This window comes from Crocuta crocuta, unplaced genomic scaffold (genome assembly GCF_008692635.1).
Source record: "Crocuta crocuta isolate KB4526 unplaced genomic scaffold, BGI_CrCroc_1.0 scaffold247, whole genome shotgun sequence".
Classification (NCBI taxonomy): domain Eukaryota; kingdom Metazoa; phylum Chordata; class Mammalia; order Carnivora; family Hyaenidae; genus Crocuta; species Crocuta crocuta.
The window spans coordinates 664,828-686,370 of NW_027531910.1; positions in this window are offsets into that span (position 1 = coordinate 664,828).

Consider the following 21,543-nt stretch of genomic DNA (forward strand, 5'->3'; position numbering starts at 1 on the left):
CTTAATGATAAGAGGAAAAAAATCCAAATCTGGTGAAGTCCAAATGAAGTCTGGAATTGTGTTAACAAAGAAAAAATCAGCTACTGATAGAAGGAACATTGATGAATCTCAAATTATGCTAAATGAAAAAAAAAAAACAGACAAAAAAGACCGCATAACAAATGTTTCCATTTGCATGGAATTCTAAAACAAGCAGAACTGTTCTAACAACAGCAGAAAGCACATGGGTGGTTGCCTGAGCCCAGCAGGTGGAGTGGAGATGGGCTGAAAATAGGCCTGAGGAAATGCTCTATATCTTCTTATGATGGTCACACAGCTGCCTACATTTTCAAAACTCATAGAAATATACAACTAAAACAAAAATGAGATACGGCACATAAATTACACCTCAACCAAGTGGCGTTAAAAATAAAAAGGAATATATAGACCAAATATTCCAGAATTGTGGAAACTTCTTCTTATTAGAGACATTTTATATTATATAAATAGTAGACCTTAGAGATCAGCAGGATGGGAATCAGGAATGCTGTTTTCACGTTGAATGCATATTCAGCTGTTCTAGTTCCTCTGGCTTCGATTGTATTATCTGCAAAACAAAAGGGCTGTCTCGCAATTTCCAGAGTTCCTGTCAGCTCTGCTATATTTGGATAAAATTCTGTTAGAAATTATATTGTTTTGTACTCCAAGTGCTTCTGGAGAGTTGTTTGATTCCTGATCTCCATTCCATAATTAATCAAGCAACATTAGTCAGTTCACTGTCCAGAGGCAGGAGCAGAAGTAAGAACACATGGAGATGCCCATAATCTACAGAATAGTTTAGTTGGACTTTATTAGTGTTTTGCATGCTTTTTGTGTATAGACATTCAGAGCATGGAGTAGACTAAATGCATTATGGTAGGCACTATATGAAGGCAATAAAAAAGTTAGCTATCTTGAGGTTGACTACAGTATAGTTTTAATTATAGTACATATCTCCAAAAGTCATGCAGATATGGTAAATAATTAAAAATATGAAAGCAAGTATAGAATTAGATCTTTAAGGTAAAGGAGAGTCTACAAGTCTCCTAATACAGCCTTTGTACACCGTCTTGTGCTCAGCAGGGGCGAGGGGAGAAGAAATTTATCATCCATGAGTTTCAGGAACTTATATAGTAAACAGAGCAGAGAGGACGTGCTTCTAATATGTCATGCTGGAATAGGTGTAATAGTGGAGGTAGAAAAAGGTCCTCTGGGAGTATAAGGAGGAAAAAGAATTCTGAGTAGGACATCTGGGAAATGTTCTAAAATATCCATTATTTACACTGGACCTTGAAGAATGAGGAAGGCTTTCAGAAATGAGTATAGGAAGGAGGGACAGTTATTTCAGCAATAGCACTGAACTTGAGGCTCGGCGGCCTGCTGGAGAGCCTCCACAGAGACAAAACCAATGAGTTTGAAGCAGCTTGGGCCATGATCTCTACACTTCTCCACTGTGTTCTAGAAGAGCGTTGCATAAACAAGCACGGGATTTCTGACAAAGAATCTTATGTGTGTTTAGGATATAGGTCTTGTATAAACACTTTTTTGGGGTTTAGAATATATTAACCATCTTCTAATTGTAATTTCCTAATTCAAAGTTTTTTATATTGTAAGGAGAAATGGATTTATTTCAGCAGCTACACACTGCACTACCTCATTGGGAGACACTTGAAGCTACATTCATCCTTATTGACACGATTACTTTCTAAGTGTTTAGCTTTCCAGTCTGCAGCAGTCTCGGAGAACCACCCCACAACTGTCAGTATTTGCTGGACTGAGGTGATTAGAATGAATCCTCACCAAGGTGTGCATTGAATTGGAGGTTAGCTGGAGAAAGGGGAAGGCAAAGATTGATGTTTTTTAGTTGTAATTCGCATCCAAGCATTATTTCATGTCACTGATAATTTTAATTTTTCTTAATGTTTATATTTATTTTTGATACAGAGAGAGACAGAGCATGAGTGGGAGAGGGACAGAGAGAGAGGGAGACACAGAATCCGAAGCAGGCTCCAGGCTCAGAGCTGTCAGCACAGAGCCCCATGTGGGGCTTGAACTCGTCAACTATGAGATCATTACCTAAGCTGAAGTTGGACATTCAAACGACTAAGCAACCCAGGCACCCCTGTGACTGATCATTTTAAAAATGATTTTTAGTTTTGAGAGATTCCTCTCTCATCCTCTGGCTCCTAAGAGGTGTGTCCATGGACGTCTATCACAAAGCAGTTCTTAATCAGCCTTGCAGTTTTAGCCGATGGTCACTGTGTGTGTTTCTCTGAAGCAGCCTGCCTCGTTGGCAATTGCCAGGCAGGGTAATGTGGTGAAAATGTGCCTGCTTTCAGAGAAGGGACACTCACATGCAACTCTTTGCCCTTCTGCTTCCTGGCTCTGTTCCTGGCTAGTCATATAATTTCCATTTACACATGGGTAAGAGGAGGCTAAAAATAATTCATCCTTCTACACACAGTTGTGAGAGTTAATTGTGCACGTTAATGTAAGCAATCTAACAGAGTTCCCAATTCCTAGCAGAATGCCATTTACTCCCCATGGCAGTTTCCTTCTGGTACCTGTTCTGTAGGTGCTTTCACTCAGCCACACCTTGCCCCAGTGAAGCCTTGGTCACTGATCCTTTTTCTGTTCCTTGAAAATGCCCTTTACTCCCTCACCCCAACACAAACCCCTGCAGATGTTGCAAATATCTATCTTCCTGAAACTCCTCTTTCTTCATAGCACTTGTCTCAGTTGGCGATTTCTATTTATTGGTGTGATTATGGGTTCGCCAACTGTGAGGGAGGGAATCAAGTCTGTCTTCCTCTTCATCGTGTTCCAAGTCTCTATGTCTTCCCTGGCACTTAGGCATAGCAGAAAACAGTTGTTGAATTTAATAACTGAGTAAAGTGGAAAAATAGAGCCCTCAAATCCTAATATACGACACTTCTAAATCAGTGTGGAGAATATCAGTATTGGTGCATAGATGAGATAGTGGAATCAGATAAAGCTGAGTTCTGTTCTGACAGCGAATTAACCAAGTTATCTTTAAACAACTTAACCTTTTTGAAGCTCAGTTTCTACATCTGGAAAATGAAGACTAAAATATTCACCATAGGATTTTTTTTTTTACTATTAAGTAGGATAATGTAAACGAAAGCCCCCACACAGTGTGCCATATGGTATGCATATTATTAAGTGACAGTTTTAGATACAGACAAGTAATGGTAATAATAATACCATAAATTAAATAATATTCTAGATTGACTATAAAAGCTTCATTCTATATTGAAGTTAATGAAACCTGATAATGATCACTGAAATTCAATATAGGACAATGATACTTTTATCTGACTAATTCAAGAAAATGCAGCCCAAGAAATATGCTTTGAAGAAACCAACAATCAAAATGCTTCAGTAGCTGACAGAGTATGATGTCTTAAACATTTTGGGGTAAGGCGTATTTGAAGAACAGAACTAAGTTATTAGCTTATGATGAAAGACAAAAACAATAACTCCATTTCCCTAAAGATGCCTCTGAGGAATGGAGGCAAATTGCACACATATTTGAGAGCTGAAGACAGACTTGATCACGTCCTATATGACCCTAGTTTTTGAAGGTTTACAAAGCCTCATGTGCTTAGAAAGGATTAATCTGCTGGATGCTTTTGTGTCTCTATTGGAGTCTCTTGGACAAGAAGGAGCCATTGATCAATTTTCTCCTTCTGCCAACTTCTATCATCATCTCTGTCAGGTGGGCTAAGGTAGCTGACAAAGAAGCCCTTTGAGATAGCTCATGAATAAGCCCATGAGGATTTTTAATAACAGAAAGGCTGTGGACAAGGCAAGATATTACTAGCAGAAGTCTTAACTCAGAGTCTACATGGGAAATCCTGGGTCATGCGGTGGCTTCATACAAGAAGGAGAACATGCACGTAACTTGAGTTAGTTACTAACTCCCTAAGGAGAAAAAAATACTCATTGCAGAAAATCTGCACTTGGATCCTGCTTGGTATGCATCGTATCTAGAGTCTTCCAATGGTAGATGAGACGCTTCAGAATTTATTGTATACATTAATTTGATTGCACAGTGATACATTTGTTAGACAAATTACCACAGGTCTAATTAAAAGGCAGTCTTGAAGCCACCTGATTACTGATTACACTACATTTATTCGATTCCAATGTATTTGTGGAGATAAATTAGATGTAATTTCTAGGTAATAAAACTTAAGTGGTGTAAAATCTCAAGGCTACTAGATCAAATATGATCAGAGAAACTCAACCACGTATGGAATAATGTGAGCTATTAAATGAGGTATTGTGTATTAGTACATAAGCAATGTAGGATAGTTAAGAGACTGTTTAATCTTTGGTTGTAGTTGCTTCTGACTTGTGGGGTCCACACACACCCTTCAATTTGAGTCCTCAGCTTCTTCATCCGAAAATGAGTTGTTTGGGTTTACTATCCAGTACTGTTTCCAAAAGCAAATAAGATTGGGAAGTGCTCTGCATTTTCAGTGATACATAAGGACCGAAAATGAAAGCACATTATCTTCTTTTAAAAATTTTTTAATGTTTATTTTTGAAAGAGAGAGAGAAAAAGAGAGAGAGAGAAGCAGAGAGAGGGAGACACAGAAGCTGAAGGAGGCTCCGGGCTCTGACCTATTCAGCACAAGAGTCCGACACTGGCCGAACCCATGAAATATGAGATCATGACCTGAGCTGAAGTTGGACGCTTAACTGAGCCACCCAGGCACCCCATGAAGGCATTTCTTCTGATGGAGCTGTGTCCCCTGGGCCAATCTGTGCTAAGAAGATGTAGTTTTCATACCCTGGAGCAGTCCATGACTCCAGGATGTGTGTACATCCGAGTTGTTTACCCTATTGCCTGCATATGAAGACAGCTCCTAAGTACATGCATTGTAAGTTGTCAATACCAATGAACATCTGGGCAAAAAACATGTTTATTAACTTTAGGCTAATGATGAAATTAAGCAGGTGTTTTTTGTTTATTTTTATTTTTATATTATTTTTTTAGAGAGAGAGCATCAGTGGAGGAGAGAGGCAGAGGGAGAGAGAAAGAGAGAGAGAGAATATTTTTCTAAGTTTATTTATTTATTTTGAGATAGAGAGAATACAAGTGAAGAAGGCGCGAAGAGAGAGAATCCCAAGCAAGCTCTGCACAACTAGTGCAGAGCCCCATATAGAGTTTGAACTCACAAATTGGCAATCTCATGATTTGAGCTGAAGTTGGATGCTTAACTGACTGAGCCACCCAGGCATCCCAAAATTAAACTTTTAAAATAGGGGTGCTCAGGCGTCTCAGTCAGTTGAGCATCCGACTCTTGGTTTTGGTTTAGGTCATGATCTCACAGTTCATGGGTTCGAACCCTGTATTGGGCTCTGCCTGCCAGTACAGAGCCTGCTTGGGATTCTCTGTCTCCCTCTTTCTCTGCCTCTCCCCTGCTTGCTCTCTCTCTTTCTCAAAACAAAGAAAGAAAGAAACAAACAAGCAATAAAACAACTCACTATTGGAGCTCCTGGTGGGTTAGTTGGTTAACTGGCTGGGTCTTGGTTTCAGCATAGGTCAAGGGCTCACGGTTCCTGAGCTCAAGCCCCGTGTCAGGCTCTGCACTGACAGTGTGTAGCCTGCTTGGGATCCTCTCTCCCTCTCTCTCTACCCCTCCTCCACCTCTAAAAATAAATGAACTTAAAACAACAACACATTATTTATATATTAGAAAACTTATTTTTTCCAGTTATTCCCAATCCAGTGATCTTTGATTTATGATGTTACATTTTGTTTTTGGAAGTTAAAAAACTGTGATAGACAGAGAAATACCTGTCAGCATTGATCATTATTCCTTAATTCTGATTTATTAATGACATTCATTGCTTTTCTTAAATGTCATGACATCTATAGGTTTCCACTAAGCTTCTGGCACATAGACAAATTTATTTATTTAGAATCTTGTACTAGTTTATGAGAGGGTGAAATGGAATAAAGGGAACTGGATTAGAAGGTGAGTAGTGACTATTGGGAGTTATAGCAACAAGATCATTCTAGAGAACTGCCTTCTGTGCTTTGGAAAGTGAGTGTATACACATCTGTCTTTCCCATGCCCCCCCCCCACTTGTGTGTGTGTGTTTGTGTGTGTGTGTGTGTGCGTGTGTGTGTGTGTAACCTAAGGCATTTATAGAGGATTTTATTTCCTCATTTTGTCCTACCTGTGGTGCTGGGAATCCTGGGTGTATGGAAAACCCCATGCTTACTGATTTTGCCATCTGGTGCTTGAGTAAAAAGTGACTTTCCCTATCTTTTATTAAAGATGTCTTTTTAATCCTCGTTTCTCTTTCCCACCAGAGCCTCCAGGCTAATTATATGCATGAAAGAAAATTCTCCCTCTGTCTGTGATTAATTTTTTTCTGTCTCTAGTAAATTCTGCTCCTTGAGTTTCTCTGTAATCCGTGTAAGCATCTGCCTCATAATATATTTACTCCTTCCAAGAAACAGGCGCTTCTACCTGTTACACATCAAGCTTCTCCTTAAAAGAATTATTTCCACTTATCCTCACATGTTTATCATCATCCCTTGTTTTGTTTCAGTGGTCAGGTTTGTTCTTTCTTCTACGATGGACCTGCTTTGAGACACATATCAGCAAGTTCAGTAAACGTAGTTTAATGTGGAAGCTGAGATAAGCGGCCCGCAAGTGTCTAAGATCCCATTTTATTTGTTACACCTTCTCAAGTTAGATTGCAATGTTTCCTTTTGAAAGTATTATCAGTAAAATGAGTCTGGGCGCAGGGTTATGAAGTCAGTAGCTTGAGAACACAATCCTGGGGCTCTAAGTTTTCAGATGCATATGTTAAAACATACTGAACCATCTCCAAAAGGAAGAAGCAAGTCATAAGAATGCTATTTCTGTGCTCGCCATAATAGCCCTACAGCTGTGAATAATCTCTAGGTCATAGTTTCTTCATTAGTAAATTAAATACTGGAACTCAATAATCTCTGATATCTCTTCTAGCTCTAAAAGAGGAGATAATTGGATTAATGTTTTGAGTTTATTACTTATTTTTCAGGTTCTATGGAAGATTTTTTTTTTAGTTAAGAATTAAATAATATTTCCTTGTTAAATAAGATTACATAGCTTTATGCATACTTTTCGTCTATAAAACAAAGATGAGACCTAATGCCAATTAATGACCAGCACATGGAAAATGAATGGTACATTAATTAGTAGTTTTGATTGAAATGACAAATTTATTTTAAAAAACCATTTAAGGTGTTATTCTTATCATCATAGTTATATGGAAATTTTGGTTAAACTTGGCTTAAAAGACAAGAAGGATAATGGCAGTTAACATGTAAGATACGAGATTTTAATTTGTTATTGGCTATCATGAATATAACTGATTTCTTTTTTTTAAGTTTATGTATTTAGAGAGAGACAGAGAGAAAAGGTAAGAGAGCAAGCAAGAGCAGGAGCAGGAGAGGGATGGGGGGGAAGAGAGGGGGGAGAGAGAGAAAGAGAGAGAGAGAGAGAGAGAATCACAAGCAGGCTTTATGCTCAACATGGAACCTGACTTGAGTCTCGATCTCATGACTATGAAATCATGGCCTGAGCCAATATCAAAAGTTGGATGCTTAACCAACTGAGCCACCCAGAAGCCCCAACTGATTTCTTAACTAATGGCAGAAAAAGTCCTTTTTGAAATATCTTCTGCACTTTGTCTTATAGCTAACATTTGGCCTTTACCATAGTGTCTATGTCTATAGCATGTTCCACTTTGTGCCTCCTATTTGACAAGACAGAAAAAGCATGATGTAGAAGATGAACAAACACAAGAGTAGAAATTAAGAGACAGGTTAGTACTGAGTATGGCAACCAGGGCATATGTAACCTTGAGAAAGTCTTTTGACTTCTCTGAACTCTTATTCATAAAATGTAGGAACTGAACAAGGTGGATGATGTTATTTCTTGGCGTTATGAGGCAGTATCTATTAATCTGACCATTTGTATTTTATGGTATTTATCAATTTTCCCTTTATTTGAATGTTCCATGATAACTTTTGAAGATTGTTTTGTGAAATATATTTGGCATTAAAGTATTCCAATAATGAATCAAGGTTCTCCTTAGACTTCATTTGTAGAAAAGATTCTATTGTTGACTCTAAATTTGATTAATGGATGCTTTTTAAGTTATTTGTATTCTCAAATTAGGTCTTCAGTTCATTAATAATGACTTGTGAGGGATAGCTTTGTGTTACACCTTAGTAGATAAACACTAATGTTAACATAAGTTTAGAGTCTATACATTCCCATCAGAGGGCAACTTTTTCAAGTACTGGAAGCAACCATTTTTGTTTAACATTAAAATTTTTAACAAAGGCAAATTGAATAATGTTGATAAACAAAAGTTAAATTTCATGATGCAATGAAAAACAATCATATCTGATTTGTTAATGTTGAAAGCTGGTTAAGTTTGGTTTACCTGGAAATCCATTTTTTTTTTTTTTTTGTCTACAGAGGTGAATGATAGCGATAATAAATATGTTATCATGCCAAATAGTATACACACATGTTCTCATAGCAATTCTGTTCAGTACTAAAAATTCCTAATTTACAAATGGGTGATTTAAGAAACTTGTCTGAAGTCTGCAAAAGGTTCCATAGACTTCTTTCTAATGCATTGTGGGGCAGCATGTTGAGAGGAATAACCTGCATTTCTGGAATGCAAATTTGGTTACAGGTGATTGGAGAATATGAAAATGGGCAAGTGGAACTTGTTTCTGAGTGACTATTTTTTTCTAGTGTGCAAACACATTTGAAGCATGCTGAAACACGCTTTCATGAAGTTAAAAGGAAAATTTGAGTAATATGCAGAAGTAATGGTTTTCAGATACTGTTTTCTCCAAAGTTAAGCTATTTGGTGCTGCTGCTGTGAGTGCAGATGAAGAAGCTGGGAAGACATTTCCCTCATTTCCAGACTGAGAGAGAAATGAAAAAAAGCTGCATCTTAAGGCTCATTTTTTGTCAAACAATATTCTGTCAGAAACAGCTACAAAGATCTGTGGTTCCAAGAAGGATCAGTTGACCAAGATGCTGGACCCAAATGTGCAAATTTCTGGGATGTTTAACTGTGCGAAGAGTTTTATTGTTATTGCTTTTATTACTTTTCCATAAGCCTTCGTATTTTTTGTGCACAGAACAGAATGCAACATCATGGCAGAAACTTCCTCAGTCACAATCTCTTTGTTGCATTCATATTCATGGCCACTTAGCTGATAAATGTCATGGTAATGAGATTACCCTCTATTTCAGGACCTCCCACTGTGTTATGGCTGTAGTCTGTACTTTAGATCCTTGATGAAATTTGGAGGAGTGGCGCCTGGGTGGCTCAGTCAGTTAAGCAACTTCAGCTCAGGTTGTGATCTCACGGTTCACGAGTTCCAGCCTAGCATCGGGCTCTGTGCTGACAGCTAGCTCAGAGCCTGGAGCTTGTTTCAGATTCTGTATCTCCCTCTCTCTCTGACCCTCCCCTGCTCATGCTGTCTCTCTCTCTCTCTCTCTCTCAGAAATAAATAAAACATTAAAAAAAAAGAAATTAGGAGGAAAAATATATATAGATGAACTAGTGCAAATTAGTCATCCTTAAAATAAAACTTTTTCAAAGACTTACTAATTTTACCGAAAGAGAACTTATATTTAGATCGAGTGTGTTTTTTTCTATTAAAACAAATGCAATGAAATACTAAAATTAAAAGAAATTAATGTTTATTTGTTTTTGAGAGAGAGAGAGAGACAGGGCAGGAGTGGGAGAGGGAGACACAGACTCCGAAGCAGTCTCCAGGTTCTGAGCTGTCAGCACAGAGCCCAATGCAGGGCTTGAACTCATGAACTATGATATCATGACCTGAGTCGAAGTTGGACGCTTAATCAATTGAGCCACCCAGGTGCCCTGATATTAATTTTTTTTTAATTTTTTAAAATGTTTATTTATTTTAAGAGAGAGAGACAGATAGAGTGCCAGTAGGGGAGAGGCAGAGAGAGAGGGAAACACAGAATTTGAAGCAGGCTCCAGGCTCCGAGCTGTCAGCAGAGACCTGATGCAGGGTTCGAACCCAAGAGCAGTGAGATCATGACCTGAGCAGAAGTCAGATGCTCAACCGACTGAGCCACCCAGGTGCCCCAATTTTATATCACCAATATTGTTCGCATCATAGGAAAACTATTTTTATTTTGATGTATTACATCCAGACTTTGTTGTCTTGCTCATTAGTAAATATACATTTAAAAATAGTTGCAATGATAGCATATCCATAATTTTGACATCTGTGTTTTCACTTTTTGTCATTTACTTTTTTTTTCTATCACAAGGAATTTCATAACATATCAGCAACATGATTTATGAAACCTCTCCTACTGTTTGGTATTTGAATAATTTTTATTTTTTCCTTTTTTATGTCATGAAGAAAACACCTTGGTCAAGATAGCTCTTTCTCTATGTGAAATAATTTTCTTAGGACACACAATGACAGTGAAGATTACTGGATAAGTATTTCTTTAGAAAGAAAAGAAAGAAAGAAAGAAGAAAGCTATGACAGTTGATATATATCAACATACTACTTTTCATAATGGGTGAAAAGTTTTGAATTCCACCAGCAGTATGTAAATAGATTTGACTTATCACAGCTTTTATTCAATCTTTTTATTTTCAAGATTGGTGAGAGGGACAAAACAAGATTTCAATACTGCTTTTGTTTGCATCTCTTTCTAAATGCTGGGCATTTTCCTACAGAGACTGTTGTTTATTTACTGGAGACATGTTTTTTTAAACCTTTTTAAACCAGGCTTTTGGATATAACTGACATACAATAAGCTGCACATATTTACAGCATGAAATTTTATAAGTTTGACTTATAGCCATCACTACAATCAAGAAAAGGAACATGCCCTTTTCAACTTTTTAAAAATGTTTATTTAGAGAGAGAGAGAGAGAGAGAGAATCCCAACCAGGTTGTGCTCTGTCAGCACAGCCCAATGTGGGGCTTGAACTCATTAACTGTGAGATCATGACCTAAGCCAAAATCAAGAGATGGATGTTTTACTGCCTGAGCCATCCAGGGGTCCCATACTCTTTTCAAGTTCTGAAAGAAATTGTATAAAATTAGCAGCTTTTCCTTACATATTTGGCAAAATTTACCAATAAGCCATGTAAGTCTGGAGATTTCTTTGTGGACAGGTTTTTAACTACAAATTCAATTTTTGAAAACAGTTATTAGGTTATTCAAGTTCTTTCTTTGTTTTTGAATGAGTTGTGTTTGTTTGTGCTTTTAAAAGCCTGTGCATTTCACACAAGTTGTCAAATTTCCTGGTATATGGCTGTTCATAGTTTTTTCTCATTAACCTCTTAGTGTCTGCAGATTCTGTGGTCATGTTACTTCTCTCACTTATGATGCTGGTAGTTTATGTGTTTCTTCCATACTCAGTCCAGCCAGAAATGTTTCTATTTTATTAACCATCTCCCAGGACCAGTTTTGATTTCACTGATTTTTGTCTATTAATTTTCTATTTTCTATGCCTTTATTTTCTGCTCTTAGCTTTATTATCTACTGTCTTCTGTTTAATTTAGATTTAATTTTTGGTTGAATGTCAGATATTGTATACTTTATCTTGTTGGATAATAGATAGTTTTTATTCTTACAAATAATCCTGAGCTTTGTTTTGCATACAGTTACTTAGAAACAGTTATTCAAGGCTTACTTTTGAGCTGTGTTAGAATCAGAGCAGCCTTGAATCAAGGACTAATTTCCCCTACTAAGGCACCACATTGTGAGTAATCTACCCTAAATCCTGTGAATTTCAAAGTTTTTCTATTCTTTCCTGCAGGCACAGGAAAATTAATTAGTCCCAGCCTTATATTATTTCTATGGATTGTTCCCTCTAATCCTTTTAGGTTGTTTTTCTCTGGTCTCAGGTAATTTCTTTACATAGATATTTTGATCCACACTCAGCTGAATATTTACAGGGGTCCCCCTGCAGATCCTTGGATATCTTGGCCTCTCTGTCTCTGACTCTCTATCTCTCTGTTTCTCTGTCCACAGTTCTCTCTTATTTGATACTCTGCTTTCATACTATCAATTGTCTCTCTGTGTCCTCAACCCAGGGGTGTTTTGTATCCATTCTTGTTGAGCTTTAAGAAGTGGTTTTGTTTGCTCTTCATCTACGATTTGTCTATTTATTTTCTGTAACAGGTATTATACCAGGAAAATTACTTATAGAAATAATTGACAGCTCAGGTTGACTATCTTCCTTTAAAGAAGACTTTTATGTGCTTCTGCTGGTCTCTGGGTTCACTATTCGTCTGCATAACTTGACACTGAAATTTGTGTTTGAAGTTTTCTGGTCTACACAGAAGACCTGGGCTTAAACTGGGTTCCTTCTTTTGTCTTAACCCTGTGGCTCTTTCCGTCCCAACTCAAAGCAGACCGTGGAGTTTAGCGGGTTTACCTACTTCACAGGTCCTGGAGGCAGGTATCTGTCAGCCAACACTTGTAATGATGGTAAAAATGCACAAAACAAAAAGTAGCTCAGCTTTTGGTGATGACCATTTTAGGACTGGATAATGGCCTTGACAAAATGTTCCAAATTGCCATGTTAAAATCTCTGGGTCCCATCATCTCCTGTGGAATTTTAACTCCTTACCACCCATCTACTTGGTAAATTCGGGAAGATGATTTTTATATTTCATCAATCATTTTTAAAATTATTATAATGTTTATTTTTGAGAGAGAGCGAGCAAGCGAGTGTGCACATGCACAATCACACGCATAAGTGGGGGAGGGGCAGATAGCTAGGGAGACACAGAATCCAAAGCAGGTGCCAGGCTCTGAACTGTCAGCACAGAGCCCAAGGCCGGGCTCCTACTCAACAACCATGAGATCATAACTGAGCTCAAGTTGGATGCTTACCTGAATGAGACACCCAGGCACCCCATCACCCATGTTTTTAGTTAACGTTTATCAGAAGAGTTTTTCTGAAATACATTCCCTTGTCTGACAATATGTTTCCGTTTAAATGTCAATAAGTAGTGTGTTGCAGCTGTAAAGTCACTGTCCAAAATGTTGTAATGCAGTATTACTTTAAATCTTTTAAATTCTTACAATACTAAATATGACAAATAATTATGACGGTTAAAAACATCTCCAGTTATTATCAAATGTCCCCTGCAGAGCAAAACTGCTGCTGGCGAAGAGCCCTTGCTGACCGAAATCTGGAGGAGAGCTCGAGGGCTCCACCCATCATGCTCGGAACCATCACAAGGCACCGTCTGCTTGGTGGGCTCCATCCCGCCGAGGGCTCTAGCCTGGTTTCTGCAAACCCCCAACATCTCACTGCTTATTCCTCCCTCACAGATACAAGGCTACAATTAAACAGAATTATTTTTTTCTTCTCTGTACTTCTTCTCATGGGAAAGGCCTTCTATTCCCCTTTCTCAGCACGCAGTCCTTCCTCTTCCTAATACCTGTCATGTCCAGTTTAAATGTCATTCTTTTTCCAGAACCTTTCTTCACCTTCTCAGATGCATTTCTTCCCGCTCTGAGTGTGGGTCCTCCTCGCATGTATGAGTGATCAGATAAATCATGAAAAATATGAGGGACAAATTTGTGTCTTATCCATCTATTGTCTTCTAGAAACAAAGGACAGTTCCCTGCATCTGGTCGGCACTAAGTAAATGTTTGTTGAATTAATAAATCACTGTTTTGTAAGACAGCGATTGTGATTGTCTTTCAGATACTACTTCTAGAAAGGAACTACTGCCTTAGCTTCTATTTTGAAGTCATCATATATTTATCACCAAAGGATTTAACCAAATTATATCCTTCCTAAGTTCCTATTTCTTTGAACATATGAATACTTGGAACATTATGTCCCATACATGGACTACATACAGGGTATGATTTTACTTCCATTTATTTGTCTGATTATAAGCTGCTTTCTTTTTTTTTTTTACTGTTTATTTTTTTAAACAATAATTTAAGGACTTTGTATGCACACATTTCAATTTTGCCTATCCATGTTGACACTTACGTTAATTTTAGAATCTATAAGAAGAGAATTCTATAACCAATTGAAATGAAACTGAAAATAAATAAACTTAAATTTTCTTCAATTTTCCTTATGGTTCAATTGTTTCTTATGTATTATTTTATTAACCTAGAGTAAAATCAAGTTATAGCAACATTTTCTAAAGAAGGTTCTAGCAATGCTTTTAGGTAACCCATGAAAATAAAAAGTTGATAGTTATATAAGCTGTGGAAACTTCATGGTATATCTTGCTCTAGAGAGTTATAATTCACAGTAACATATTAAAAGTAGTAAGAAATCCTGCAGCAAAAACCAATCAATCATTGCTCCAATCTCGTTTAACCTATTGTTTCTAAAGAGTAGACCTAGTCGTTAAGCACTGAGGTCATGGCTTTAAATGGCCTGGCCTCAGATTCCAACTGTATCAATTTCTAACTGTGAACTTGGGTGAGTGTCCCAATTTTTTGGCTGGGAGAAAAGGAGGGAATGCTGGAACGGTAAAGTGTTATAAGGATTAAATCATACTCAGGAAGTACAGTTGAGTCTTGAATAACAAGATTCTTGAACTACAGAGGTCCATTTATACATAACATGGGTTTTTTACGATATAATTCTGTAAATGTAATTTCTCTTCCTTATGATTTTCTTTTTCTTTTTTAAAAAATATTTATTTGTTTGTTTTTGAGAGAGAAAAGAGAGAGCAAGCAGGGAAGGGCAGCAAGAGAGAGGGAGACAGGGAATGCCAAGCAGGTTCCACACTGTCAACGCAGAACCTGAAGTGGGGCTTAAACTCAGAAACCATGAGAACATGACCTAAGCTGAGACCATGAGTGAGACACTTAACTGACAGAGCACCCAGGTGCCTCTTCCTTATGATTTCCTTAGTGACATTTTTTTCTCTAGCTTGCTTTATTATCAGAATATAGTATATAGTATACATACAAAATAAGTGTTAATCAACTGTTTGCTTTATCAGTAAGCCTTCTGGTCAAAAGTAGTTAAGGTTTTGGAGAGTCAAAAGTTATATTACATGGATGAAAGGGGCAATGTTCCTAACCTCTCCACTTGTTCAAGAGTCAACTGTACTTAATATTGCCTGGATTATTGAAAAGCCTCAATATATATGTGTTATTATTATCATTTCATTAATTATATCAATAATTATAATAAATAATCACATTATTATAACTATTAAGAATTCTATATCAGCGTAATTAACATGATTAATGTATCTGATGCTAATTTATTAATAATTATTTAACATTAATGTTATTATTATAAGATGAACCCTGACCACAGGATTTATTTTGGAATAAGAATTATGAGGGTCACTATAAGATTTGTTAGAGATTTGGGGAAACTGTTACAGAGATTTTTGATATAGTAGCCTTTCTAGGGAAATCTGCTTAGATGGATTAATTTTTATCTCTGGGCAAGTACCTGCCAGTAGGCTACAGGAAACAGCCAGTGAATGCCTATGTATTATAAACTTGGACTGAGGAGTCTTTCCCCTCCAGGGATACCGACGTGTGCTACGATCCTCTCTGCCCAGAGAGAAGAACGAAGCATGAAGCCAAGAGAAAGAACAGGACTTCCCGGCCTCCTCACGTACAACACAGACACACGTACAGATGAGCGTACAGAAACACACATCGCTGCATCATGACGTATACGCAGGTGTTCGTACTCACAGGAGACACACTGCATGTGCAGAGCGCTCTGAAGCTCCCACGGGCTTTCCCGGTCCTGGCTCTCCTCTCAAGAGGTTTGGCACTGAGTTCTCAGAACCACACTTCAGAATGCGTTCAGGTTTTCTTTTTGGCTTACTTTAGCTCCTCTTGGTTTAGCTCCTTAGTGTTTTTTCCAGAAATACTTCAATTTTAATGAAAATATCTCAAATGTTATTGCAACAAAAAAACTTTGTAAAAAAAATCTCAAATTCTTCTCATATTTCAAAAGTATAGATCAATGAATCAATACAAACTTGGAATTTATTTTAACTATATTTGACAAATAGTAGCTTTAAGAAACTTACTTTTTATTTAGAGCCTTAGAAACATGATACACATATGCATCGTGTTTAAAAGTTGGGAAGCCAGAAAACAGCTTTGATAACAAAACTGAAGACAGTATCAACAGAGATTATTAATGTGCTTGCTTAATCTATTTTAAGGAAATGGTGCATTTTGTATTTTGCATTTAGTTTTAATTAATAAACAGGAAATGATAAGTTTCATAAGGTTCTGGTTAGAATATTTTAACTGAAACATATGAAATATTAGGACTCTAAGGCAAATTTTGTGCATTAAAGAAGTCATATGAATTGGGGCCAAATTGGAAATGATTTTGCCACCAACTTATAGTGGCTGTAAGGAGAGTATCCTTTATGAAATCATCTAGTATTTAGGAATCTACAGCTAATTAATTGCAAAAAGCTATATGAAGTTTTCTGAATAATCCAGCTGAAATAGTCACATAAAATACTGTAACATAACATAAAATGACTGTTACATTTAAGTAATTTATTTATTTTTAATTATTTTTAATCTTTATTTCTCTTTAAGAAAGAGACAGAGAGTCAGAGAACAAGCAGGGGAGGAACAGAGAGAGAGAGAGAGTCTGAAGTAAGCTCCAGGCTCTGAGCTTGCTTCAGACTCTGAGTTGTCAGCACAGAGTCCAATGCGGGGCTTGAGCCCACAAACTGTGAGATTATGACCTGTACAGAAGTTGGATGCTTAATCAACTGAGCCACCCAGGTACCCCTTTACTTTTACGTGTAGAAGAATAAAGATTTTTATTTTAATTTTAATAAAAGTTCCTATTATTCAGTTACTTGAAGGCTTAGGATGCCAAAACTGGGGAATTTTAAATTTCAGACTTATTGAAAATTATATTGTTGTGGTTTCATTCACTGAAAAATCTAAATGCTGATTCTACAGTTTTCAAAACACTGGGTAAGAGGTATCTTAGTATTTTTATTTCGAGATCCATTTGAAGATATAATCTGAAGATCGACCATTTTGGAAAACAGATTTGCAAAGTTTATAAGCTTATCACCTCATATGCTATAAAGATTCTTAGAATTTAAAAACAGAAACGTAGTTCTTAAAGGCTGCATTAAGAAATCAACACTATCCTTGGGGCACCTGGGTGGGTCAGTCGGTTGAACATCAGACTTCGGCTCAGGTCATAATCTCACAGCTCGTGAGTTTGAGCCCTGTGTCGGGCTCTGCACTGACAGCTCAGAGCCTGGAGCCTGCTTTAGATTCTGTGTCTCCCTCTCTCTGCCCCTCCCCCACTCACACTCTGTCTCTCTCTTTCAAAAATAAATATTAAAAAAATTTAAAAAAGAAATCAACACCTATCCTGTATACATGTACATACATGTAGTCGTACACATGGAGAAGACAGTTGAGTGATTTTACATCAAAGTAATCATTATTATATGGAAGCTGCTTACTTTTTTCTACTCCTGAAGTGAGGAAAACAGTTATTTCTATATTATCTTTTGCTTAATTTGAAGGTAAATATTAAAAACAAATGGATCTCTTAAAGTATATTTAATGCAGAGAATAAAAATTACATGTCAATTTTATAATGGAAAAATTTGGTAAATATTGTAGATTATTTTGCAGTGTTTACATTTGAGAGAGAGAATGCAAGCAGGAGATGGGTAGAGAGAGAGGGAGACAGAATCCGAAGCAAGCTCTGTGCTGACAGCAGAAAGTCCTATGCAGGCCTCCAACCCACTAACTCTGAGATGCTTAACCAATTGAGCTACCCAGACATCCTGGTTGTTTTGCTTTTTGATAAACACTTTTCTGCATATCTCTTACATGGCTCTTTGAGTAAAAATGTGTCTCCCATGGAGGCGTCTGTGGAGCTCAGTCAGTCAAGAGTACAGCTTTGGCTCAGGTTGTGATCTTATAGTTTGAGGGTTTGAGCCCCGCAACAGGCTCTGTGCTGGCAGCTCAGAGTCTGGAGCCTGCTTCTGATTCTGTGTGTCCTCTCTCTGCTCCTCCCCCACTCCCCCCCCCAAAAATAAATAAACATTAAAAAATTAAAAAGTATTTCGAGCAGAGTTAATTCTTTTCCAGAAGTAAATTAAAAATATTTCATTTCTTTGAGAAACAGCTCATCTGAAGAGAGTTGATGACAATGTAGTTCTCCAATTTGACATCAATATTTGTCTATAGCTTTGCTGGAATAAAGTTTGCTCTATAAATAACTTCACAAGCCAAAAAATATAAATTACTTGGCCAGATTGCTAAACTAGGAAGTTTTAGGAATTAATAGAGTTTCTGGCTTTCTTTTCTTGTATAGGACCATCTAGAGCATCATCTTATAACCTCAGAGACATCAATATTGAAGCAGGTCTCTTAAGGTGCTGCCAAAGACGATAGTGGTCTCTCCTTTGGTACCATTCTGATCACTGAGCTTCCGAGTTCTTCCTTTGATCCAGTCTTCTCCTGAGTCCCTGATGTCATGCAGCAACAGTCTCCATAGACTACAAGTCTGGTCTTCACAAGTCTTCTCTCAGGTGAAGGGGACCCCCAACCATCTGTCCTTTATTGTCTCCTTCCAGACATCTCCTCCTGACTTCTGTGCCTTCCTATTTGGGTACTTTCTTTCACATATAGAGAAGTATTCCCTCCTTCCTCTGCCCTCTTCTAATCATTTGTTCCTGGACTATCATTTCTTGTCCGTTACCCCAACCTGTTGAAATCATATAGTGCTTTAGTTACTGGAATGAGCTTTCTTTTATCATCTAAAACTTGGGTCAGCCTCTCTATTACCCACCCTGCTTCAGCTGTGAAACTATTTCCAGATCGCAGTTTCTCTCAGTGAGCCCTAACTTACTACAGTGAGTAAGGTCATATCTGAAAGAAATTTGAGGATGGAGATAATTAGGATGATGGGAAGAAGAGAGTTTACAGGATCAAGAATTTTGCTTAATTGAACTCATTGTTGTCAATGTGCTTTGTACTGAATTCGGAATTAGTGTTTTTTTTTCCTTTCAACATTCACAAATCTCAAGATAGATGATGAGCTTTCAATTTTCTTGGTCATTGCATAGAACTTGCTAAGGAAATGGTTTTATGGGTAACCTAATAAGGGAGTTGCATAGACTGGGATGTTTTGTCAAGTAACTAATGAAACTCTTAAGAATTTTAGTTAGTCCTAATTAGATCATCCAGACTAGAAATCCTGAAGCAGATCAGATGTTCTGACTGTACAGCTTACTGAATATCTTCTAGGGAGAACTTCTGATTTCCAAGATGGGCATGGAATGTGAATCTAGAACCACTTGTTTTCTTGGATGAAGGCCAGACAAAGGTCATCACAATCCCATAGCAAAGGTAGGTATCAGGAAAGACTCATCAGACTCAAATGTCTTATGATTTTGGACCCAGGTTGCACTAGAGCAAAAAGTATCTGGCCTTAAAGCAACAGTTTTCATAGTATTACTTCAACCACTGCTTTTAGTGATGTAAATTAGCATTATAGGAAAACAATTTCTATGAGGAAATACATTAAAGAACTACTGAGTTAAATAAAATTAAACAAACTCCTTTATTGAAGGGCATCCTGGACACTTTAATATATGAAAGTGCTTTGTGAATCTTCAAAAAAGGAATGTTTTGTGAAGCATTCTGCAAATGTTTTTGATCACTTACCCGAATTTTATTCAATGAAAAGTACAAAGAACAAATGTTTGACGCTAGTCTAATTTGGGACATAGATTTAGGGAACCGGTTTGATGCAGTGTTCAGATGCAGAGGGATCATTTGTAAACATGATCATTTACTAAAATAAATAACATATGTTGACAAATTTAATGAATGGCCAAATGGTCTTGCAAATGTTTCCTTGTGCTTCTAAGCCCATAAACTCTAAAAATAGCATTTTCTGCTTGAAGAAATTATAATGTGGATAATTAAAATCCTGAGTTTTAGGTCTGGCTATTGATTTAGAGCTTAATATTTTTTATTATGGCAGGATCTGGCCATCCCAGAGGGAGGTTTAACCTTGAAAAATAATCTTTTTGCTCTTTTTTTATGAAACTGTGTATTGTAGGAATGGATGGTCCTGCCAGTTTCTGGGAATTGGACTTGTTTTCTGGTTGACTTATGGCAGCATACCCATTGCTAAAGGGATTTCAAAAAAATTTTATTTTTATTTTATTTTATTATTATTTTTTTTATTTTTATTTATTTCTAGGAGAGAGAGAGAGAGCGAGTGTGAGCAGGGAAGGGTCAGAGAGAGAGGGAGTTACAGACTGAAACAGGCTCCAGGCTCTGAGCTGGCAGTCAGCACAGAGCCCGACGCGGGGCTCGAACCCACGAACCGCGAGATCATGACCTAAGCGAAAGTCGGACGCTTAACCGACTAAGCCACCCAGGCGCCCCTCAAAAAATTTTTAAAAGTCCTCTTTAAGTGTGATGAAGGGGAAAAAAGAATAGAAAGGCAAAATTCAATTTCCTACCCAGAAAGAATTTTTCAGTTTCCCCCAAGCCAGTTCCATCCTCAAGGAAGTATGTTAGACTGCTTAAAACATGATACAGTCTGAGTTACCACGATGACCAGCTTGCTTTAGATATGGAGTTCCCAAAGCAATGCCTGCTCTACAAGGACTTTTGTTTGTTTGTTTTAGAGTGCCTGGCTACCGAGTGTAAGTTACCAAATATTCAATATTCTTCCTATCTCTAGGATACATCCAGTCATGTTCTCTGACTTTTCTCTTAAAACCACTTTCTCTTCCTACCCAACGACAGAGGAGTAATTTGGAGTTACTCATGTAATCATTACATGATCTGATAAGTTGGGTGTTGTTATTATCCCTGTCTTCCGTGAGAGGAAGCAGAGGTAAAGAGAAAGAAATGACCTCCCAGAGACACACAGTTGTTAGTGAAAAAGCTGTGCTGAATGTGAGCAGTCCTCGTCCAGAACCCAGCCACTTCACACCACCTCCCATCAGCTAAAGGGAGATCCTAATCATTACAATCCATTGCAGTTGACCATGAGTGTACATAAGATGCCATGATGCTTGCTTCCATTTTTTTCATGATCTAGAGTGTTAGAAAGGTACATTGTGGCTTTGCTCACACTGTACACCTGCTTATAAACTTTCAATGACTTTATATCACACTGCAGTATGAATCATTTCAAACCAACCAGCATAGTCTATATTTGTCAGTATAAGTGTTAAGCACTCTATATTCTGAGCTTTTATTTCAACACTCTAATGCTTTATCTAATGTTATTCTTCATGGACATACCACTATAATCAGCCAGGTTTATTCCATTTCTCCTGCCTCCAAGACTTTGTTCATATTTCCATTATAAGGTCTATCAACACATCTAGATTGTCTAATTAAATTCTTTCTTCAAGGACTATTTCACAACTCACTTCTTCCATTAAAATGCTGATCACTTTACTTGC